The sequence below is a fragment of the Chlamydotis macqueenii genome, chromosome 9, assembly GCF_036417535.1.
Source record: "Chlamydotis macqueenii isolate bChlMac1 chromosome 9, bChlMac1.mat, whole genome shotgun sequence".
Taxonomy (NCBI): domain Eukaryota; kingdom Metazoa; phylum Chordata; class Aves; order Otidiformes; family Otididae; genus Chlamydotis; species Chlamydotis macqueenii.
In genome coordinates this window covers 15,130,865-15,155,680 of record NC_141564.1, presented here as the reverse complement: position 1 = coordinate 15,155,680, position 24,816 = coordinate 15,130,865, and the positions used below count along the sequence as shown (strand labels likewise).

The 24,816-nt window shown below is 41.9% G+C and overlaps 1 protein-coding gene across 2 annotated transcripts in view; it reads left to right on the top strand.

Moving 5' to 3' along the window:
• Nucleotides 1-24,816, top strand: part of OSTN (osteocrin) — a 50,373-nt gene that overhangs the window by 17,614 nt on the left and 7,943 nt on the right. The window lies entirely within an intron of this gene.

The following is a 24,816-nucleotide window of genomic DNA, read 5'->3' as shown; positions in this document are numbered from 1 at the left end:
TTGGCATCTACAATATTGGTGAGGAGTTCCACTGTTTAAATACACACTGGTTAAAAAGAGGTCCTTTCTGTTTTTTGAGCCTGTTTGCTGTCATTTTCAATTGAAGATCCCAAGCTTTTTATTGAAAACAATCATTTTGAAGGCCAGCCTCTGCCAAACCCCCCTTGGTCTTCATTTTGGAATAGAATCAGTCAGCTCAAAGCCGTTTGCTAAGTAGGTAAAGTAGAAGAATTTCAGATGGTTTCTTCCCATGAGCATCACTTCACGTTTATTGACACTTAATATCATCTGCCCTTTTTCTGACCAGAGACTCCATCTTGTCACCTTCATCTGACATTTTCCATAATCATTCCTTAATACCCTGAGTTACTTGATTATCAGTAGCAAACTGTCTTCTCACTGTTGTCTTTCTTTTCTAGATCATTGCACAAAGCTCATTTTTATCAAGTTAAAAATTTTACAGCTTTCTTTGAGCAATTCTAGCCACTTTATGTGATAAAAAGAGTGAGGATTATCAGGAATATGTCCATGAGCAACCCAAAATTTCATGTGTCATGTAAAAGAGAACATAGCAGATACTCAACAGCAACGATTAAGGAAACTGGCGATGTTCCATTTAACTGAAAGATAGGTACCTTTTATTTACATAACTTTAAAGGGCTGATTTTAGATACCAAGGATCAACATATTTTGTCTAAACAGTTATATAGCAGCCACACTGACTGAAATTGAGAGTGAGACTTGCTTAGAAATCAGTAGAGTGTTCTGTCAGATGTAAAAATACTGTTCCTGGGTTAAGAAGGGATAGAAACTAGTCCAGGAAAGCAATTAAGGGAATGCCTAACTGTACATGCTTGAGTAAATATTTTCAGTGGGGATACATATTCTGAAATTTAAAACCATACTTAAATGCTTCAGTGGCCCCCTTGGGGACTTGTACAGCTGTCTGTAAATATTGAATCTGTGTGAATTGTTTGAAATATATGACCAATATGAAAATAATGTATTTATCAGTGTACTTCTGACTATCAGCCTTTACTCATCATTAGTTGTTTGCTTCTTTTTCATACATCTCTCCCAGACTCCCAGTAAGCTGACTTTGTGGGTCTTCTCTGGGATCTGGGTTGGTCCCCACTGAAGTTCATAAATGGCAAAGTCATCAAAACAGTATCAGCAGGAAATTTTTTTTCTTTTTTTTCTTTCAAAATAAAGTTTCTTAATCTTCTCTGTTCCTTTCCCCTGTTCCTCTCCAGGAGATCTGTTCCACAAGGCCCATGGAATTTTGGCTTCTCATTTATATTTGGAAGAAAAACAGATTTCAAAATGTTGGAATTTCTCACAGATCAGAAATTCCTTTTTCCAGATAGTTCTACATGAAAGGGACCCAGTGGCTTCTGTGGCACTTGGCTTGCCTGCATAGGGTTGTCAGGCAGAGGTAGCAACACCTGGATGGAGGAGGAGGGACTGTACGGCAGCACACCCCCCACCTTGCCACGAGGTAAAGCATCCTCTGCCCCAGCAATGATAACTGAGCTTCCTGTTCTCCAATCCTTTGTTAAATCTGTCCCAGAATAATGGCTCCTCTGCTGAGTCAGTTTAACCTTTCCAGCTGTAAAGGTAGTGGATATCTTTGTTAGAGATGGGATTCTCAGACGTTCCTAAGAGGCAGCTGTCAGCTCGCAGCAGGTTTCACTGGGACATTTCAGTCTCAGCCTGCCAGTAAGAAGGAATTTTGAAATGGGCCAGGAGATATTGTTCCTTCAGATGATAATTTTTCCCCAATATAAAAGAAAAAAAAACAAAACCAAACCAGAAGTAGGAGACTCCAGCTAGTATAAAAGCAATGAAAATAGTCTTAATGTCTCCCTTTACATGGTCCCTGCAGCTATTGTGCTACCTTTCAGTGTGTCATTTTTACTGTCCGCTCTCCAGTCTCTTTCTTTTAAATTTCTTGGGAGAATAGGAGAAAGACAAATTTCATAGAAGTGTGGTAGAAACAGGGATAAGGGGAGACAGGAAGCTCGTTTTACATGGAATAAAAAAAAGTAGAGTATAAATTATCCAAGAAGAAATGTGTATGGTGGCAAGGCACAGGCAGGGGCTGTGAGGAAGCTCCTGAAGAAGTTCTGCTCCTCTGCTGCTGCTGTGGCCAGGGGTGGTCCACCTGGTTGTTTCCCTCTATCTTAGTGCAGATTATTAGTGGAAAATACCACTGCTGTAAGGCAGAAGCTGCTTTATATGGCTCAATTCAGGCTTCAGTCTGCTTTGATCTGGGACTAACTCCTTGAATTTCAGTAATTTTTCTTCTAATTGACACTAGTACAAAAAGGAGAAAACCAAGTGATAAAAATCTCTTCCAGTAAGCATTCCTGGAGCTGTCTTTGCCATTAAAGTCTCTCTTCACAGCAGGGTCTTAAGAAGTTTCAAGGAATGTATGTCTGTCAGTTCAGGAAAGGCACAACAAGTCTAAGCACCTTCCTGAACCACTGCCTTAAAATAACTCCACCAATGACCACTTGTGCAGTGGCATTTTGGAAATGTGCACCACCTTATTAGAAAACTCAACTATGAATACCAGCCAATCTACTGCGGTTCCTGGGATGTCAGCCCAGAATCTCAGCAGCCTTCTCATCTCAGCATAGCTCAAAAAGGCAATTTTTAAACTAAAATCTTCATGTAAAATAATAGATGTTGCGAGATGGGGAGCCTCATAAATTGAAAAATGTCAGCTGGTTTTGTAGAGGCAAATTGGAGGTTTCTTATTTATTTTCACCTCATAAACATTTCAGAAGGGATTCTAGCACTTTGTTAAACCGCTGCAATATTGGAGTCTTCCATGTTTATTTATACACACCTAGAAAACTCTATGAAGTAGCCAAAGTGCCTGGTTTCAGCAGCACCACAGCTGGTGACTTGAGGTTTTTTTTTTTTGTGTGTGTGTGTGTGTGTTTGTTTGTTTTAATTTATTTTGCTGGATTAATGTTCTGATAGACAAATCTGAGCAAAGCATGCACATAAAATGCAGATATTTTTTCCCTGAGGAAACGTGAGAGCCCATCAGCTAACCTCTCTATAGCTCGGGTGCACTTGTCCAAAGCAGGCTGATGGTTAAATGACGAACTTGGTGTATCCTTTCTTTTGCAGCTGCAGCTAAATCATAGAATCATCGAATAGTTAGGGTTGGAAGGGACCTTTAAAGGCCATCCAGTCCAACTCCCCTGCAAGGAGCAGGGACATCTCCAACCAGATCAGGTTGCTCAGAGCCCCGTCCAGCCTGGCCTTGAATGTTTCCAGGGATGGGGCACCCACCACCTCTCTGGGCAACCTGTTCCAGTGTTCTGCCACCCTCATTGTAAAAACTGTTTTCCTAATCTCTGTTTTCTGTTTGGAGCTGTTGGCTTGACTTCAGACTCCATCCCACCAGCAGCTTACCTGTCACATTTGGCGCACGGAGGTCTAGTGCTGTGTTCAGCTCTTGCAGAGGACTTGTTGTAAAGCAGGATCCCAGCCTGACAGAGGTTGGCACAGCTCCAGCCAAGATTATTGGCCAAATTCTCAGCTGCTGGAAAGTTTAGATGATTTAAATCTGTGAAAATCTGTGCAGCTCTGTACAGTGATTTGTTTCCACTTTCAGAGTATTTGTGCTGACTTACCCCAGTGGAAACTTGCTTAAGCTGATGGAGTAAAGAGGAGTTTCCTCTGATTTCAGCTGGCCTCAGTGTCCTCCAGTTCTCCTGGATCACATCTTGATTTCAGTTACATCAAAGTAAATGCTACTGAGGATGGAGAAGCTATAATGCCAAAATAATACTGTGAGATAAAAGAAACGTTTTACTTATTTTGCTAGTTTATGCTTCACCCTGTGCTTATGTGTCCTCGTGTGTCCTTCACCCTGTCCCGGTGCAGTGGGATCAGCCCTGGTTTTCCTTCCCCGAGCCTCCCCTTTGCAACCAGCCCTCTGACCCTGCGGTGGGGCTCGCTCAGGAGCTTGCTAGCAGTGGGACTCAGGGCACCTCTGCTGAACATCCCTCCAGACATGTTTTCTAGGTAATATCAGTGGTTAAGCTTCCACTCAGTGAAAGTCAGTGTGAGCCAACAAAGTCAGCAGGTTTGGGCCAGTGACAGGAAGATAAGTGTCATGGGCTGAAGCCGCAGTGCATAAGGATTTTGCATGGGTGTTAACAGATGTGTTCATGACAGACGCCAGGCTAGCTTAACCATCTGGACAGCATTTTCTCCTGCATCTGCAGGTGTGTTTTGTTCCATTATTTTTGTTGAGCTGTATACTTCCCTCATCTGGAGTATCTCCATTGGTTTTAGTGAATTTATCGGGATTTTCATGAGCACTAAAGAACATTTAGTACATTGTTCATAATGACACCACCTCGACTCTGCAAGGACTGTGGCAAATGGGCCAAATATGAAGTTGGGGTAGGCAGGGATATCCTCTGCTGGAAATTTTGGGGAAAGATTTTGCAATCCTAATTACCTGTGCAAATTGGACCTAATCAGTGTGTAAACTGGCCAGAAAAATTGTCTAAGCAAAATTGACATAAGGTAGGTGGGCAAAATGAATATGACTTCCATTTCACTGGGGCCGAGGGGAGGTATGGAACAACATGCAAGAAGTAGTATAATGCAGAGTACCTGTGTGGAGATATAGCTGTGTGAAGAACAAGGGAAAATAAACCCTGCACAGATTTACGTTATCTGTGGATCTAGCTGCCAGTATTTTGGTGAATCTGTTGTTGTTACTACAGCCACCTGTACTATGCAAAAGGCAAGAGGCTTGTGATTTTTAAAAAAAAGCAGCTAGAACAGTTTCCTTAGTTCCCAGCTCTTTGGATGGCAATAGCTAAAGCAGTGCTTGTCGTTCATTGCGGGAGAGGAAGGAGTGAGCGACCTGCACCTTGTCTGCTGGGAACTCCCACGGATGTAGCGCTTACTCCGTTCATGTGCTCTGTGCCTGCCTGGGTGCCAACACTCAGTGTGTTACAGCCGCTTTTCCCTGTAATGCGCAGCTATCCTGCCAATCCTGTAATCCGTGTTTGCCACTCAGATTTAATGTCCACCTTTAATGTGCTGAGCACTGACTGCATTGCAGGGCAAGAAGCGTTCCCTCTGTAGGTGCAAGCTGTGCTGCCCGGGCGGGAGGGGAAGGGAATGTGTTAATGGCTCTGTAACGAGAAGGGTGATTTTTCCTGGCGGCACTTTTAGATTTGCTTCCAGAATGCGTACGGTTATCATTTATGCTCCTTTAAATTCTTTCCTTTTCTCAGAAGAGGTTGGTGCATAGAAAGAGAATTTGGATTATCAGGCTGCTGGCACTGGCCTGCATTTTCCACCATCTGTGTTTGGAATACAGTTTGGTCTTGTGCCTCTCCTGATTTGTTTACCTTTTCCCTTCGCCTCTTCCTGCTCCTCCCCAGCAAGTTGTTGGATTCCTCTTTTCATGATAAATATTTTACAGCTTTTGAGTGAGCCATTAAATCACTTTTGCAGTTTCTCAGAAAACCCTAAAATTGCACATTTGATCTCCTGAAGTGTGACGAGCCCAGTGAAACGACCAAGGCATGTTAGTGCTTGGGTCCTCAGAGCACTCAGAAGACACCAAATTTGGGTCCTTGCCACTGGAAGAAGAGCTTTGAAAATATGGATCTAATCCTTAACCCAGAGGTGTCATAGCTGTCAGAGTAAGCTGGTCTGTTTGCAGGTGGGGAAGTGCTCAGCATGTCGTGCGATGTCTCGTCCCGTATCACTGTAGGATGGGTAGCACCTCCCTGCTCTCCCTGTTGCTGCCATCTCCAGTGTACTGCAAAATCCAGCTCTGGTTGTAGGAGGCAATGAGCAGTAAAAGGTAAAAAGAGGAGCAAAGGGACTGTGGTAGTGGCTGAGAGGACCTTCCTTCAGTCGTTTCTGTACCCTTGAAAACAGAATGTAGCTGAGCAGAGCTGGACAGGGACAGGACAGCTCAGTATCAATCTATATTGTAGAGCTTGGCACAGAGACGCTCTTCAGCCCCTCTGAGCTTGAACACCTGTGGTTTTGAGTATCCTGACTTAAGTATGTGAGTCAAGTATTGCGACCTGAAATTCTGCATTGTGGATCCATATCTAGTCCCAAGCTACAGTGAATGGCAGTGATCACCATTTCATAGCCAGATGATGGGTTCCTGGGAAAGAAGGACATGGACCAGTTGGAGAAGGTCCAGAGGAGGGCCACAAAGATGATCAGAGGGCTGGAGCACCTTTCCTATGAGGACAGGCTGAGAGAGTTAGGGCTGTTCAGCCTGGAGAAGAGGAGGCTCCGGGGAGACCTGATAGGGGTCTTCCAGTACCTCAAGGGGGCCTACAAGAAAGATGGGGAGAGGCTGTTCAGTAGGGCCTGTTGTGATAGGACGAGGGGCAATGGTTTTAAAATAGAGGGAGGTAGATTTAGACTGGATATTAGGAAAAAATTTTTTACAACGAGGGTTGTAGAACACTGGAACAGGTAGTGGAAGCCCCATCCCTGGAAACGTTGAAGGCCAGGCTGGATGAGGCTCTGAGCAACCTGATCTAGTCGGGGATGTCCCTGCTCCTTGCAGGGGGGTTGGACTAGATGACCTTTGAAGGTCCCTTCCAACTCTAACCATTCTATGATTCTATGAAATGAGAACTCCTAGCCTTATCTTTTTGAACCATTATTAATGCCATGAAAAAGGCCACCTTGGTATATGTGATATCTCTGCTACTTGGAATTGATGTTTTTATGAAGGTAATTTTATTTTAGGAAGGAAAAATATTTTTTACTGTGAAGATAATTCTAACTAAGGAGTCTCTGTGGCACAAATGGTTAGCACATTTGGCTATTAACCAAAAGGTTGGTGGTTTCAGCCCACTCAGGGATGGGTTCTCTTTCCTCTGCCCATGGCAAGGGGATTGGAATTAAATGCTCTTTAAGGTCCCTTCCAACTCAAACCATTCTATGATTCTGTGATTATTGGGCTGTAGGGTTTTGGCCATGCAAGGCCGTCTATTGTAAAGTGTGATATATTTCCGCTGGCATTTCCTAGCACAGAGGAGAAAAGAGGTTGCTCCCAGCACCCCCACAGTAAGCCCAGGGCTTGGGACTGGGAAGGCAGAGGATACGCTTCCATATGGAATGACCAGGGATGCCTATGATTGGATGATAAAAAGTTATGGTTCCCAGGAATCAGCCCTGTTTCAGAGCAAGCAACGGAAATAATACTGCTTCTACTGCTGTTTTGCTGTAAAAGAAATATTAATGTAAAAATAGAGTAATTTAGAAATAAATATCTTCCCCCAGCTAGCTGTCATGGCAGCAAAAGCCCTGTAACAAAGCCAGCCCCTGAGTCAAGGTTATTTGTAAACCACTTCTAATTCTTGGAAACAAATTTGCAAAATTTTGAGTGGTTTGGGAATAAGAAAAGTCACTTTACAAATCATTGTCTGCTGCAGGAAAAGCAATTGTCGTAGACCCAGAGCATAAAAACACAATATGGGGTTTTTTTAGTGTATCAAGTCATGTGACAAATTAGAGGGATACCAAATAACATAATTTCAACACAGTCAAACAACTCCTGCTCCGCTTGCCTGGTGATTATCCTCTCAGTTTACACAGATCTTTGCACTCCTGTGGTGCTTTAATAACATCACTTTAAAACCCTGACATTTCGGTAATGTGAGGAGCAGCAAATACTCGCAGCACCTACAGTCATCAATCACTGTCAGCTCCCGGCTGAGGTTTCTCTGCTTTCTAACCACGTGGCTGTACGCTTTGCTCAAACTCCTTTTCCTGACACTGGGTATTTCCCGTAGCCCCCAGAAAACAACCTGGAGCGTCTCTGGTTGGTGTGCTGGGCTGACTGAAACTTTGAGTGCCTGTGCAGACAACAGGCGGAGGGAGAGGTTTAAAGTTCAGTATCAAATTCCATTCATTAACCTTGGTTGCTCCCCGAGGGCGATGCTGGTGATGTTGTATTATTTGCATGGCAGTAGAGCAAGGGACCTGCTTGAGATGGAGAAGAGGGGACAAAAAAAAATTGCTGAATAATAAGAGACAGCCTTTGGTCTGAGGAACTTACAGGACCAGCTGGGAAAAAGAGATGGAAGAAGGGCCAGGGTTGAGGTGCTTCAGGTAATGGTTGTGTATGAGAAATGCCTTGAGGAAGAAGGGTGTCCATTCAATCTATGCAGCCAGGCTTTGATTGTGTTCACACTTGTGTAAATCACAGATAGCTCCATGGACTTCAGTGCAATGACAGCAGTCTCTGCTATCAGGGCTATTGACTTGCGGGCAGTTTATTCCACTTATAACCTGGCTGGATAGAAGCCAATTCTTCCTGGGGAAGACCAAAACTAGCTGGTAGCTGGCTGTATTTTCCACTTGTTGGCTTTCTCTTTGATCCAGTGAGAACAAAATTCATTTCTCAGTGAAATGGGCACTCCCTGCTCCTGACAGCGCTGGAGATCTCGAAGCACTTTGTAGGAGCAAGACTTACATCAGTGGCATTATCATGTGCCCAGTAATGTCTGTGCACAAGCAGTCCCGCACTGCTCAGCAGCCTGGCACCCTGGGATGGCACCAGCAAGGGCAGGGTTTCTCCCCCACTGGGTGAGCAGAGCTGAGGTATCCGTGGCAGTGTGCAAGGTCTGCTCCTTTTTTAGTCGCAGCCATAGCAGAGCCACCTCTTTTTTTGTGTGTGTGTTCAAAATGTTCCTTGTGTTTTTTATCATGTACTGTCGTTATTTGTATTTTTATGGCAGTATTTACAAAAAAAGTCAGACACTCGTCCGATGCTTACCTTAAGCATATCTGATGTGCAAGGCACCAAAAACCTCACTATGTCATTTTTTTCCCTCTAAGACAACTAGGCTTTGCTAAGGCAGGGCTAGGCTGTGGGGAGTGTAGATGCTTCAGAGCTGTGACAGATCCTCTTGTGATGCAATGTCCCAACTCCTGTGACAGGATGCAGTTCACTAGCCCAGTTCCAAATCCTGTCCTGTCTGGTCACTGGAGTTGTCTGCTTGGTGGCAACGTGTTTGACTTGGGGCTGCAAGACAGGCCTAAGAGTGCTTAGTCAGTATTATCTGCTCTGTTTCATTCCACTGGTTGGTTGGTTGGTTTTAAATATATTGTGGACGCCTAATAATTCCAATAAGAAATTTCTAAAAGAACACCAGAAAAGCCATCCACAATATTTAAATCACTATGTTAATGCAACTGAGCTCATGCGGCTAAGAGATTGCAAATCATTTTCAGACGGCGTCAGCATCTTTTTTTTTTTTTTGTGCTTGTCTATGTCCTCCCGTGACCATTGCTTGGAGAGCCATGTACACACTCGAAGGATTTGCTTTGAGGGGAGGGCTCAAATATCAAAGTGGAAAAAAAGCATCCAAACCTAAAAGCTGAACATAAAGCCCAGCACATCATTTTCAGAAGCAGAACATTATTGTTACTCTGCTGACAAACTTCTTTTGAGGGCAGCAGCACGGTCCAGCACCATTTTAGATTTGTCTTGAAGCTGCATGTAACCAAAATAAATATATGGTTACATAAGAAACTATATTATGTTCTTGCTCCTGGGTTCCAAGTCTAATTGTAAAGTAAGCACAAATCCAGTATGTCTGCCCTTACGGAGGTAGAGGGCCAACCTCTTCCCACATGCGATCCCGTTGATTTGCACCTGGGATAAATGGGCCAACCAAGTGGAGGGAAGGTAGTTTTGTCCCTTCTTCGAAGGTCCTCGTGTAAGATGTGGAGGCCCTCTGTGGAGGTGGACGCAAGGGGACAGGTAGGGAGAGGCATTGAGCGGGCCCCGGAGAGCAGCCACGTCTCGGGGAGGACAGTATGTGGGTTTTGGACATAGCCCAGCATGGTGTGAGTAACTGAAGCCCAGAGGATTACATTGCTCACATGAATCAATAATGATTTATACAGCTTCATTCGTATGGCAGCAGCAATGCCTATAGTTATGGTGACTTAGTGCTGCCTTGATACAAGCCCGCTTTCTGCTGCCTGTGTCTAGGGAAAGAGTTATGTAGAGAAGCTGTGACACACCTGCACTTTTAGAGCTAGGCTCTGAAACTTGGCAGGGGATAATTGTACTTTTTTGCCCCTGAAGGTGTTGTGAAAATATATGAATCATTTTTTATTTCCAAAGTGCTTGGACACTGTAACTTCAAATGGGATAGAATAACCCATGAAGGAATCCAGTTTGCTTCAGAGCAGAGATACTCGTGAAAATGCTCATGAAAGACAAACCTTGGCCTGCGGAGCAGAAGGATCCGGCCCTGGGGCTGGCGAGAAGGACAAAGAAACACACAGTGAGAAGAAGCAGGCCGTGTTAGGACCCTGAGTTTTCTGAAGTTGGCAGTCTCCCAGCTTTAATCAAGCATAAGTTGTTCAGTTCCATGCAGAAGGGACTGGATAATGTTCACTGCACTCTGCTCCTCACAGGAACAAAATCAGGGGTTCCTCCTGACTTCTTGGCAAGGCTGGGATACAGCAGCCACAGAGGGAAAAGGAGCTGGTAAGATCAAAGGGCATTTTCTGTGTCATTATTCTGACGAGGACTTTCTAGCCCGTGGCTACAGGACAGTGTATGGTGCTCAGAATTCTGTCTCAGTTTGTATACCTGTAGCAGAATAATGTGTGTGTAAGCTCCTAAAGAAAGGACACTGCAGCAGAGAAGGTAAATTAAATCAAATCTGAGGCACCCACGCAGCAGGACAGTGACTGCTCTAAAAGCCCGTGTGGAAGTGAATGTTGCTGATAGAGCGGCCACACATTGACAGAGGATGATAAGATAGTTACCTGTGAAGCATAAATAAAAATGACACCTATCTCAGACAACCACAGTTTGAAATCCCTTTACAAAGGAGACCAGTAGCATCAGCACTGTGGACAGTAAGGCCCAGAGAGCTGAATCCAAGGCCAGTTGTGGCAGAGCTGAAGCTGAGACCAGGCACAGCCCCATGTACCTACACAGGCTGAGGGCTAAGCATCTGCAAAGCAGATTTTAGAAAAGACCCGAGGCCAACCAGTTGACCCTGAGCCAGTAGTGCCCTTGCAGGAAAGAAGGCCAACAGCATCCTAGGCTATGTTAGTGTGTGCGCACATCTGGAGTGCTGGGCTCCCCAGTACAAGAGAGGCGTGGACATACTGGAAGGGTCACATCTTGGAGCATATGGCACATACGAGCAGAGAGTGAGAGAGCTGGGGTTGTATGGCAGGAATGATCTTATCAATGCATATAAAGACCTGAGGGAGGAGTAAAGACAGAGCCAAACTCTCCTTGTTGGTGCCCAGTAAAAGTACAAGAGACAATGGGCACAAACTGAATACAGGGAATTCCATTTAAACATAAGAAATTTTGTTTTGTTTTGTTTTAGCCGTAGCAGTGGCTGAAGAATGAACAGGCTGCCTAGAGATGTTATGAAATCTCTATCCTTGGAGGTATTCAAAACTTTACTGGGCACAGCCTTGACCAAGCTGCTTTAGTTGATCTTGCTTTGAGCCAGGGTGTTGGATTAGGCAATCTCCAGAGATATATGTATAGAGAAATATATGTTCAACTATGGGGCTGCACATGTGCAGATGGTCTGTGCATATGTGTGGATACCTGGAGAATCCCTACATACATAGGCAAGCCAGTGCATCCGGCCAGCCTGCCAGAAGAAAATGTGTAAATTTGCTGAATTCCACGTAGGCAGAATTTCCAGATGGAAAAAAGAGGACGTGTCTGGGGAAACCTGGCCATAAGCTATTCCTGCCTCCAGGATCTTGCACTGAGTCTCTCACAGAACAGTTTCTCCTAAAATAAATACTCACCTATTCAAACAAGGTCTGTGCACACCAGAAACAGTGATTATATGGTGGGTTACTTGCTAATCATCCCTTTTTGTATTCTTCCCTTTAAAACTTCTTGGCTATTCCAGCCAAGGGAAAGAAATGAGAGTACGTAGTTGTATCTATACAGAAAGGCTTGCTGCTTTTGTCACACCAACGTGCCCAGCTTGTGTGGACACAATTCACACAGTTGTGTCACTGGCTTAGTTTATGCAGATTGCTTGAGAAAAATAAACTGTAACAAAAGGGAATTTAGTCTGAGGGTTATTTTTACTGATTTTTATTATAGCTATGTCATACAGCTAGCTAGCTGTGTGTTTCGCTCCTCTCCACAGTACCATGGCTGCAAAATGCTGCAAGTTGGGCGACCTCCCAGGCAAGAGAGGGAAGGGATAATGGAGGGGCTGACAATCAGCGCTCAGTCATTTGTTCCCGTAATGGCTGATGGATCTACTCTGATCAGCAAATACCTTCCTCCTGCTGCACACAGAAGTGCGGGGTCTGTCAGATAACTCACTTGGAGCAAACCCACGTCTGCTCTACCTGCAGTGTGGCCACCTCTAGAGGGCGGTGACTGACTGGTTAATGTCGGTGCTGTAATTGAAGGTGGTTACTGGCTTATCCTGGGTTAATGTGGTTGCGATGCTGCAGCTGTTTAGCGAATTTCAGCTTCACAGCAGAAAGATGCAGTGAGTCTGACAAGGAAAGGTCTCTGGTCCAGTTGAAGTGATAGAGGAAATGTGGCCAAGTAATGTAACAGAATTTGGCTCGAGCATTAAGATGAACTTACAAACTGTTGTGAGATCTTTAATTCTTAGAAATGTCAGAGAAATAAAATTAGTCAGCATCAATTGCTCTGAACTCCCAGGTTTACACAGGTTGCTCCAGTTGGCTTCCAGCACAGAATGGCCCCACTGTGCAAGCCACCATCCCAGGGACAGGCTTACTGTCCTGGGTCAAGGGGACAGCACCTGCCTTATTAATATCATTTGGTGCAGGAGATGCTTCCAGGGAGAAACAACTGCCCAGCCTCGTATTTCACATGGCTTCATCTTCCTCTACCTGTATGTCAGATAAGAAACTAGTGGTGACATTTCCTGCAGCATCCCGTGATGTTGTGAGTGGTCCATGTGTGGTCTTGCCCAGCTCCCACGCTCTTGGTTTCTGTCTGAAGAATATCACTCACCTTCCCCTTTTCCCCACAACCATAGTTTTGCTGCTTAGCTGCTTTCTTTAATTCTTCTGTATCCTTTCTCCTGTTATTAGTGAACCAAACTCCACTTTACGTCTCAGCTCTGCACAGAAAGTGGTGATCAGTTCTGTGAAAAATGTTTGAGGTCAGGACAAAGTTTCAGAACAGACATTTTTTTCTTCTTGTGAGCATGTCTTGGAATTTAAGCTGCTGTTGTGCATTCAGTGCTGTGCTGCATTGCCACATTTTTAATTAGCTCTGGAGTATGTGCTCTGCAGCCAAGATGCACGCTTTGCTGCTCTGTGCCTTGTGCACCATGCCACAGGTGTTCATGGGTCAAAAAGAGTTTATTTCAGTGACAGGTGACAACAGCGCACATGTCTTTGACAAGGGAGGCAGTGTGAAAGCATCAACATCACTCCCTCTCCTTCCCTCTTTCTTAGCACAGGAAGATGGGGCTGGTTCTCAGTTTGTCGTCTTTATATTTAGCATTGACTCCAACTAGTGTAGCTAGGGGATGGAAACATGCTCTACTCATTTTCATTTCTGTGTTGCCAGTTTGAATTAAGACCAGGCTGATAGTTGCCCAGAACTATTACTATTTGCTTCTACTTTGAGACTTCTTTGTATGGTTTTATTGCCTCTTGTCCACTGTCCTGTAGACTGCTGTGTCCATAGCACAAAAAGCCCTGTCACTCTCCTTGGCCATCTTCACTCCTCACAGCCATCTTGGGCTGGGAGCCATTGGCATGGGCACAAAAGATAAACTGTCTTTTTTTATTTCCAAACACATCCTTCTCCATCGTAGCATGACTGTTACAGAAAAAGCTTGCATTTCAATAAACTCTCCTTGTTTGGGATTTTTGCTTTATTTTGCAAATGCTTTTTATGGGTTCTTGGATGCCATGACCCAGCTTCTATCTCAAGCACTTAATTCCAGCATAGAGGACTTCTTTTAAAAGTACATATATAGAAACTGCTAGTAGGAAGCCTAGCGCTCCTGAAGAATGTTACAGTCTTCAGTTTTGTATGATACCTTCACTTTCTGGGTTTTGCTTCTCAAAATCTATCTAGCTGCAAGGAGTCATCTTAAATGGAAATGACACAGCAAAAGCTACTTCCATAGCTTGCAGGTCTAAAAATAGCTGTTTTAATGTAGTTTTTCTATCCAAGGTAGGATGTACCTTTAATTGGAAACCATGTGTGCACATTTTCAATGTGGGGTCTCTTTTCCATAGTTTTGTCTTACAGTGAGTCATCTGCTCTCTATCTCTGAATCTCTACATGTGCAAATAGGTGGGAATCAGCTTGGTTTCTGAAATTCCCTCACATATTGACTGAAAAGCTGTGGTGGTTATTTTAAAATGTTTCCCATTCTCTAGACAACATGCAGCTATACAATGCTGGATGTTTGGTTAATCTGGTGAAATACTAATCCACTTTCAGGCTGGTCAGAATAGGGCCACTTCTATCAGAAGAGTTTATTGTCTCAAAAAATAAAAATAGATTGAAGGCACTGTAGTTTGGAATATCTCAGTTGTTTATCTTAGAGCCATATGAATCAGTATCAGCTGAGCACCTGACTTGTGGAGATCAGCTTTTTATAAGAAGAAAAAAAAAAAAAGTAGTTTTTATTTGAAAAGAAAAAAAGTTCTTGGATTGTTTCTTAGAATTTTGGGGCAAAATTTTCAAAATTAAAAGAGAAAAATACAGTCTTTCTAACTTCAGTGTTGTCCTTATTTCCCATGCTAAACTCTGAACTAGACTATTTCTAATGACACACCCACTCTTTAGTGAAACACAATATCCTAGCAATCAGAACGTATCAAGTCACATGCCTTTACTCCATGTCAACTCAATGAAACATTCATAAGGAGAGGTCTACTGCTTGGGCCATAACGTCTTCTAGACCCCATGCTATTCATGTCGATTTTTGAATGACAAATGTGTGACCTTGTGTGAGCAGTCAGTGATCAGTGGAAAGTGTGACATAATTTGAAGAGCCTGGAAGGTACAATTCCCATGGGACAAAATAACAGAAGGTGGAGACTTCTGTGACTTAGACCACAGTGATCTAACAGTACCAGTACATGTTTTAGTGGGAGAAGAAAAAGATTAAAAGTATGATACAGCAAAACTAGCAAGTATGAGTCACCGTATTCATGTGCCATTCCTAAGATTTTAAAGATGAGGTCTGACAAACCCAAATATAGTTTCCACAGGCGAGGCTGATGAAGACCAAGATTGCTCAACGCTTACACAAGTGAATCCTTGCTAACTCCTGCTCTCTGCATAAGAACTTGTCTACTAAAGGATTTAAGGAAAACATTGAGCCAGCTCAATTGATTTGCAAACTAGTGTTGAAAAAATTACAGAAAAATACTTGCAAGAGCATGAGGGCAGCAGGGAGGCAACCTTGTCCTTCTCTTGGATGATAAGAAAAAGAGCTCCACGGCTTGTATCCTTACCTCCTCCAATTTCTTTTGTTCGGTCTCCATAGTGGAGAAAATCACATTATGTTTGTTTATTCATTTATGATCAAGACAATGAAGATTCCATCCAAACTCTTGGTTGCTTTAACTTAATTATATTGTAAGTTTAATTAAATCACAGTAGTGTTGAGGATGTCTGTTTCTTGGGCACTCTGCCAGCTAAGTAACCACCACATACTTTTTTCATTATTTGAGAAGCTTCCTTATCAGCCTTCTCCAGAAGGTGTCAAAAAGGTATCTGTAATTTTTTTTCTAAATCTAAGTTAATTCAGAGCAGGAAATTAAACGTTAACCCTCTAACAATCTATTCTTTTTTTTTTTTTTTTTTTTTTTCTTCCCAAGAAAAAAAAAAAATATGTGCTGGTAACATATGTCCTGTTCTGAGGTCAGTAGCCTCATGAAGATGGCTAATTACTCAGATTTGAGTCTTTCACACCCAGTGAGAGCTTATGAAAGTTGTGTCTATCAGCATCCATTTCTGAAATCATTCAGACTGTATGCTTTTCCAGGAAGCGCAGAGTGATAAATTTATTTTGAAATAGACAAAGTGCGTATGACTTATCTGAAAGGAAGAGCTGCAACCTCACAGCAGGTCCAGATGGTACAAAAGTGGCTGGATCTTTGTTATTGGATCACCAGTCAGTGGATGGTCTAAAAGCAAATTTTAGTACCAGGTCTCAGACATCCTGTTAGAGTCAAAGGAAATGACAACATGGCTGTGTTTCTCCTCCTGCTTTTTCTGCAGCCCATCATCCCATTCACTCTTGTGAGGTGCTAAGCTTCAGCTGCCTTGAGTCTCAGCCATTGTCCAGCCTTCGTCCTGTGTTGTGAAATACTGAAATGCCTATGTTACATTCAGCTGCTGTCAGCTTACTCACAGTGGCACAGCCCGTGCCTCCTACCAGCCTCATCAACACCAAATGTGGTGGCAGAATGGAGCCCTACAGGGGTCCTGCTTTAAAGAGCTTGAGACAGGACATGTAAAAACCCCCAACAGGAGTAAATGCCTGTGAGGGCCACCTTCTGTCTTTTCAACAGAAAAAAAAAAAGAGCAAGAAACTGAGTGCCTAGGACTGCAGTAGCTGGGCAGCAACACCTCATGGTCACATGTAGCATGGGTACCAAATAAATCTAATAATATCTTGTGGTTAGAGCACAAGATCCTGAGATCCTGCTCGCATGTTTTATACAGACTAGCCAAGTACTGTTGCATCCTTAGACTTCTAGCAAGAAGCCTCCATCTAAATGCAGGTAGCACATAGAATGGAGCATGGTTCCAGTTTTCCTCCAGTGGTGGCACTTTTAGCTGTGTTTCTGCAGTCCTTTTGGACTGAGTTTCAGCTCTGCCCTTCTGGTTCTGCTGCAGTTCCAGTATCCACAGAGCCCATCTGGAGCTCTGCACCGCTGTTCTGTTATGCCCTGCAGTGGAAAACAGCCCCAACCTGCCTGCTGCAGCCTGACACTGGTGTGGGTGCTCATGTGGCTAATACATGTTCTTGCAGCACTACGCTAAGCTGTATTCCCGTATCTGCCTGTACTCAGAGATGTTATAGAAATACTTGCTTTGCCTCTCCTTATTTTCTGGGGCTGTACATTTGTGTTGTGCTCAGGATGAAAACCAGCCTCTCATTCTCCATCTACTTGTTTTCCCCCTTGTACCTCTCTCAGGGAGTGTGGCAAAAACACTTTGCAATGAACTATTCTGATTTGGCACTTTATGTCAGCTCTGCAAAATTCTGCTATCATCTGCAGTTGGGAAATGAGGTATGTTACAATATGATTGAACTCTTGTTTTTCTCTAATCACTCTGATCAAGACAGATGATGAAATCAAAGGTTTTGCTCCCTGGCTGGCAAATTTTTGCCACCTATTGCAAAGCTGCATCTGAAATTTCCTTTTATTGTCTGTTGCTTGTTTGGAAGAACTTTTGTCAAGTCAGAGTAAAAACTATTTTGGAAGTACTGTGCCTATCTGTTCAGAGAATAAAGTCACTATGAATTAAATGTTAAGCAGCCTGCACAGGTTAGAATTTTAGTCCCAGAACAGGGTCTACAATTGCTGTGTGAATCAATTAAAAACTAAGGTTTTTTAAAAAGGGGCAAAAGAGTAGACTTATTTTAGTGAAGCAAACAGGGAAAGAAATAGGTCCTCTGGTACTGCCTAGGAAAGACAGGCAGCTTCATAGCTCACACTTCACAATCATTTCAACAGCTGAAATAAAATGTCTGAAAGACTTAAGTTCTTGTGACTTGGTTTACAAAACACACTCCTTTTCTAACGTTTATCTTAGAGTAAAGTTGGTCTACTAAAAATGCACTAATTAATTTCTTCCTGAAGTTAATGCAGTCCTTCTAAAGTTATTCTTATTGTCTCTGAGAAATAAAGTTAAAAAAAAATAGTAATTCAGCACATCAGGTTTTGGTACTGCAGTTTGCAGAAGTGAGAAGTTAGAGGAATGGTGATGCTGCTGAAAATCTGTCCACTCCCATGGCTGTCTGAATCTTGAAAGAAAAAAAAATGAAAAAAAAATCAACCAAAAAAACATAGACCTTTAATTGTAACCTAATTATCTTGATCACAGCAATAAATATAACAAATGTGAGGCAAGTATGTGTGTGAGAGTGCAGGACAGAGAAAGGTTTAGGGCAAGGATCAGTGGAAAATCTTTAGAAATGATGTAAGAGAAAGCAAAGGCAGGGATTGGAGTTTGTAGCCTACAGCAGAGACTATAAAAACTCTGAAAGAAAGCTGAACATTAGGGATAAGTTAGGGGGAAGAACATAGCAGGACCATTAAGGTTGGAATTGCTTGTACCCAATGCAAGGTAAGATGAGTGAGGACAGAGATGGGTTGGGGATGTTTTGTGTGTCTTCTTCTCTGTTTACAGAAGCTTTCTTGCCTTCTGTGCTTTCTTCCTTTCAATTTTTCTCAATTTTTTTTTTTTTTGTATTAAGAGGCAGGCACAAGGTATACACATGCCCATGTCTGGTGGGAAAAGCACAGCTTCTTTTTCCAGTTTGAGATTAAAATACTAAGATGTTTATCACTCAGTATTTTTGGCACTAAAACTGAACTAATAATGTTCAGTGGAAACTTATTTCCTTCAGTTAATCAGCCAATATTTAAACAAGATGTGTCAGTGCATTTTACAAGAGTGGCTGGTTACTTTCATGCTTTTGCAGTGCTTTGTAGTAAACTGCTGTCTGCTTATGTTGTTATGGATTTTCCTCTGTATGTTATTGTCAAATTTATGTTGCTTCTGAAAATAAGCTGAAGGGCTATGACAGAGTAGTTCCTTTGCATTACTAAATACCATATGTGGTAGACAAGTTTGCTGCACATAATATATTGTAAACACAAGATAAATCATTTAGGGAAATTATTTTTCTTTAATTTATGGATCTGCAAAAAGGTTTTATTACATCTCACATTAGATAAATGTTGATCCAGATTCTGCCACATTCCTGCAATAATAGAATAACCCTGCACAAACATTCCTACACTAGCAGAGCAGTTATCATTATCCAGGGATCTGATTACTCCAGCTTTGTACCACTGCAAACGAGGGCAGACTGATTCAGTGATAGCCATTGCAATTTCTCCATTCTGGGTTCAAAACTATTTCACTGTCTCTTTTTTGCTCCCAGACTGGAGTCTTACAAGTAAGTACACGTAAATAACCTTTGGTTTAGATGACCAGAGGCTACAGTAAAATTCAGAATCCACTAATTTTTGAAGCACAAGCAGACAGTGCCTATAGCTCTCCTTACTTGGCTTTTCAATTTGGAATGACCATCCTCTCATTGGGGAGTGCACAACTGAAAGCTGAGGAGCTGTGGGGACATTTTGTGCCCCTACCCACCGATTCACTCAGGAAGCCTTGGGCAAATTATTACGTTTATCTGTCTATGCTCACCTGTATTCAAAATGCAGCTCAACATACTTTTCTTGTAAAATACTTTGAATATCATGAGGAATAACAGGCAAATAAAAAAAAACCCAAACAAGCAAAGAACCCCAAACCAAGCAAATCTATGGTGTAAATGATGGGAAAACTGCAAAATATGTCTGGCTGGACCAAGTGTTCTTCACTGTTTATAAATACCTGCAACACTGATTTCAGCAGATCAGGGCTTCGTTTTCACTCTTTGAATGAATGACAATTGTACCTCTCTGGGTTTCTTACATGGCAAAATAAAAGCTTGAACCATACAACAGCTGGAAGAACTCTCTTGATTGACCCTGACAAAGATTGCAGGTGATTGCAGCTTTCCTTTTCAACCCAGACAAACAGATTACTCTCTAATTTCTATTTGCAATGCATCTTCACCAAGCAATTGACTTTACTTGTCCAGTTAATATCCTTGATCGGAATATTTTGAGGTGTTTATCCAGTAAATCATCATCAGTGTTTGATTCTCTTGTTAAGAAATTCCAGTGCCATTCTTGTCTCTTAAGAGCTTATCTTGAAGGCATCTCTTGAAGGATATTTTTACTGAACTTTCAATGCCTGTGTCTTTGTATTGATAACATATTCTGATAATATCCTCTTCATACCAGGTATGAAGAACTTCCACTTATCACCTCAGTGCTGTTAGGAAAGGAGATGATTTTTCTAGATGTAGAAAAACACAATTTATTTCTTGATTTTTATTGATAGAAATGTTTGTTATTTTTTTCTTCAAATGCTGAAGATGGCACTCTAACAATGAACAGTTTTTAGTTCTCATGCTAAAGAAGGAAGAAAGCTTAGTGTAAGGTTGTTAGAAACGTTAAGAAAAGTTGGCACATTCAGTCAGCACATATAAGTAGTGTAGGGTTGAGAGTTTGTTGGCAATAAGGAATAGTCTAATAATGTTTTGTCTTCCATTATGCACACCAAGAATACTGTAGCTTGCTCAATTATCTCCCTTAGGAAAGGTGGAAATAGGTTCTTCCCATTAAGAGATATTTTCTCACACTTCATAGCGGCTGTCTTACCTAATAGTCCTAGGCTTCTAGATGGGTTTTATCACTTCTGTTCGTGTCTTCTGCTTCATGGTCTCCTACTTTTATGGTATTGAAGGGAGTTTGGGGTTTTAAATTTCTAAAATCTGTTGCTAAAAATGAATGTATTACTCCGTGTAGTCAGGTTTGCAAGATGTCCAACTTGTCTCCTTCCTGCCCATTAAAAGGACAAGTGTCCTCATTTGTTCTGGGTGGCCATTTGGTTTCCTGCTCTTTATTCAAATTAAGAGAGGAGGACAATGACTGACAGGTCTTCCACAAGTGTTTGTCCACCTATATCAGTTATTTTTTTTTCCTGATTCATGCTTGTGTCTGTTAAGCAAAGGTACCACAGCAGGGCTATGTTCATTTGTACAGTTTCTGTACTCCACATGGGAACTAGGGTGCCACATTTTCAGCCTTTTTTCATACAACCTGCTGGATTCATGTGCTGCTCCCACAAATGTTGTGCCTTCCATGAGCAGAGTCAATGCAGAGTCTAGTCAAGCCCTGCATGGACTAAGCCATTGCTGAATCTGTTTTATCTGAGTAGAGATGGTAGGAACAGTTGTATACCTGAGCATCCTCTGACCACATCTGCATCTACCAAAAGCGCAGCTATCAATAGCTGAGTTAGCATTTACAATAGATACTCTGGTAAAATACAGGCAAACATAATTATCATAGTAATATGAAAACACAGCAGGACCAAGCACTGGAAATCATATTGTTACAGTGAATGAAATTATTGAAATTAAGACTTTGAAAAGCAGTGACTAATTTGAAGTGCCTTCTTGAGAAACCTTTAAAGAACTTGATTTTCAGAAAATGGGAACATCCTTGGCCTTCAAAAAATGTCAGACAAAATGTTTAATTTGGGACACAGAAATATCTAGTTATTATCTCAAAATCACTAGTCTTACACCTCTTGCATTAATGAATTTTAAATTCTCTCTGGTTACATCAGATGAAACCTACCTGCATCTATTCACCTACATAGTCACGTAACTGAAAATAGAAGGAAATTTATGTTGTATACACTGACAGTGTCTGTACCATATATCTAATAAAATATATGGCATCGCTTAAAAATCTACACCTGCTCCAAGAAACACAATATTGATAACATAAAGTGCCTGACGCTGGCTGCTTACATTTCATTTTGCCACAAAGTCCCATACCTTAATATCTTTTTAGAAAGCAGTATGCAGTAAGTGTTCCATATCTCATCTGTGGCATGAGAGTAAAAATACCACTCTAACCTATTTTGGACTCTGCTATTTTTTCATGAGGGTGGGATTTGTTTTGATTTTTCTCCCTTTTTTTTTGATATTTACATGACGAGAAAATTACACTTGAGATATACACGGTCCCTTAGGACTTTCTGAAATCACTTGGACTGCTGGTATGGCCATATTTTTGGTTTTGTGGCAATTAATATGCTCAAGAAGATCCATCCTACAACTTTTAAAAGTAGGGCAAATTTGTTTCAGCAGGAGCAGACTTATTCTCAGAGCTCATCCGTCAAAATTTTTTTGGCCAAGGTAGATTCCCATCAGGTGTCCTATCCAAGGCTAGTGAGGCCAATGTTAGGACTCAATGGTACATCTGATTAAGATAGGTAGCAGCAGTTAATTTTCTATTTTGTGGCACTAGAGCAGTAACTGGCATGCAGACACAGTGGTAATTTCCCCCAGCTGATTGGAATCTGCATGGTATAAGAAATCCTCATGACTAACAGGTGATGGAAGCTCACCAGTATCATCCCAAGAAGGACTGGATTCCTAATGGGCTCTGCCAGGAGCTACCCAGTGTCTATGGAAGAGTTATGTCTTGGCTCTGCATCAGATCAGCTTGGGAGCGTACAGCACAAAACCCCAAGTGCTTCTGGTCTCAGCCACAAAGTGCTGGAAGAGCAAGGCCCTCATTTGCAGGTGAGCTTGGGCCTGCCCTATGTTGTCGTTGCAAAAACGAGCAGAGCATTTTCATGGATGTGTAGTGGCAGCTGAAGTGAAAGATTACAGTGCAAGGCATAATGTCTTGCCTGAGCTCTCTTGCTAACAGGCCAGCAAGAAAAATAAAGCTCTTGTGATTTATACTTGTGGAGTAATCTCCACAGTAATGTGAAATATGATAGTTCAAATGGGTAAGAACAATGACAGCTGTTACCATTTTGACAGGCAATGGGTTTGGAGCTTGGTGATGAATTGCATGCTGTCTGGGGTTTGTTCAGCCCACTTATCTTCAGAATGTCATTTTGTTTTTTTGTTTTTTTCTTGAAAAGAAAAACATCTTTTAAGTCCTTTGGTTTGATGTTGGAGACTTAACAGTTTCTGTTTGGTACAGAATTTTGCTTTCTTGTGATCTTTTCTTGGAAAATGGCTCTGCACAGTTTCCTAAGAAAAAGTTTTGAATGTTTATCCTGCTTTGATAAGGTAGAATAATGTTCTCATTTTTATCTTTAATTTTATTTTAATTGGACCTGCAACAAAGATACCTAATTATATGAGGAATTTTAGTTTTGACACATTTCAAGCTAAAATATCACTAAAATACATAAATATGTCTGAATTTCAGACTTGCAATTACATTTAGTGAAAGGTAAACCATATTTTATGTAATATAACACCAGACCAGACCCTGAGATATTAAAGACATGGAATTATACCCCTGTCCTTTGACCTGTCTCTGTGAAACTGCTGGTGCAGAGTTTTCCAGAAGGATGGAAATTAAATACATGTGGTAAAGGCACATCTTATAATGCTTCATGTGGTTGTCAGAGCTTTGCTTATTCTCCTTCAGTAACAAATGCTACCAAGCCTCACTTTAGGTCTCTTTTGGAATGGGTCAAGGTAAAATGTGGATGGGGTGAAGCAATAACCAGTGCATGGCTGGGAAAGCCTCTTTTGGCAGGAGGGCTCTGCTTACCAGATTGCAACAGATGAGCTCGAGGAAAAAAAGCAGCAACTGCTTTTAGCAGCTAAGCTCTGATGACATGGCTGAAGGTGGAAGGCTAATTGCCAGACTGGCAGAAGATAGTGTGATTTTAACTATGCTTACATGGCCCTCAGTTCACTCTTAGTTTTGCCAATGCTTTTCTCTAGAAAACTGTGAAACTGCTCTGCTAGAACAACCCTGCTTCTTTCTCCTGCCTTGGTGCAATCACCGCATGAACATCAGCGCAACAGGAACTTGCTGGACTTAAGTTTTTCTCCCTTTTAAACCAGTGACATTGCTTCTTAGCTACTCATTTCCATGGGAACTAGAGCCAAGCTTTAAGTACTTACAATTTCCTTTGCTTCTGATTTCACTGGCGTCGAGTTCTGACCAGTTAATCAAATGTCTTTTGTGTTGCAGGTGCCTTAATGTTTATTTTGATTAGTGTACCAGTTGCTATTTTTAGCTCTTTGGGTTGAATGAATACCAGCACAGACCTTGAACCATAATAAACATGTGTTTTTAACCTTGCCATTTATTTTTATGTCTCTGTATCCAAATAATCAGGATGTGGTTACCTGTGAAGGTAGTAGACTACTACTTCAAATTTCAATGTGCACTCACATATAAAAATATACATTGTAGAGGGTTACAGCTTTAAAAACACCCAGCAGACCCTTGTCTGACTTTAATGGCTGTTGCCATCAGTCTGTGAGACAGCGGTACCACCTGGCTTACTGCTTTGGCTTTGTCCTTTGATTCCAGTGATCTAAGTCTGTTTCACCCCTACGGAATAACCAGCAGCTTTCTTTCTCACTGCTGATCCCTCGTGGACAATATTAAAATATATATATATATAAAATGGAGGAACTAAATAACAGAAGCACATGTAAAATGTACTGAAAAAGCCAAGCAAGAAACCGAGTTTTAATAAACAACACTACAAATGTTATATCTTTTATTTTTTAAAACTTTTGTGGCTTTTCTCCTTTATAGTGTGGGAAAAAAAGTGCAAAGCCAAATGTTTTTTACCACATGTTTTCTGCCTGATGAAATGGGAAATTTTCTATGCAGAGGATAAAACAACTATCATACCTGAAAGGATGTATAAATATATTTCTATGTATTTCTGCTTTTGCCAAGCAGAGAGTCAGCAAAGAATAGCACAATCAGGCTTGAATTATACTCTGGGGCAGGACCTGGAGACAGAGTAATCAGCAAATTAGTGCTGATTTGGCACTAGACAGCTCAGCCTAGTTCTTACTAACATCAGCTGAAATGTTCCCACCTGGGTGAACTGGAGGCAGGTCAGGTTTTAAGAGCTAGATCCAAAACAGGAATTAAACAATATAGCCT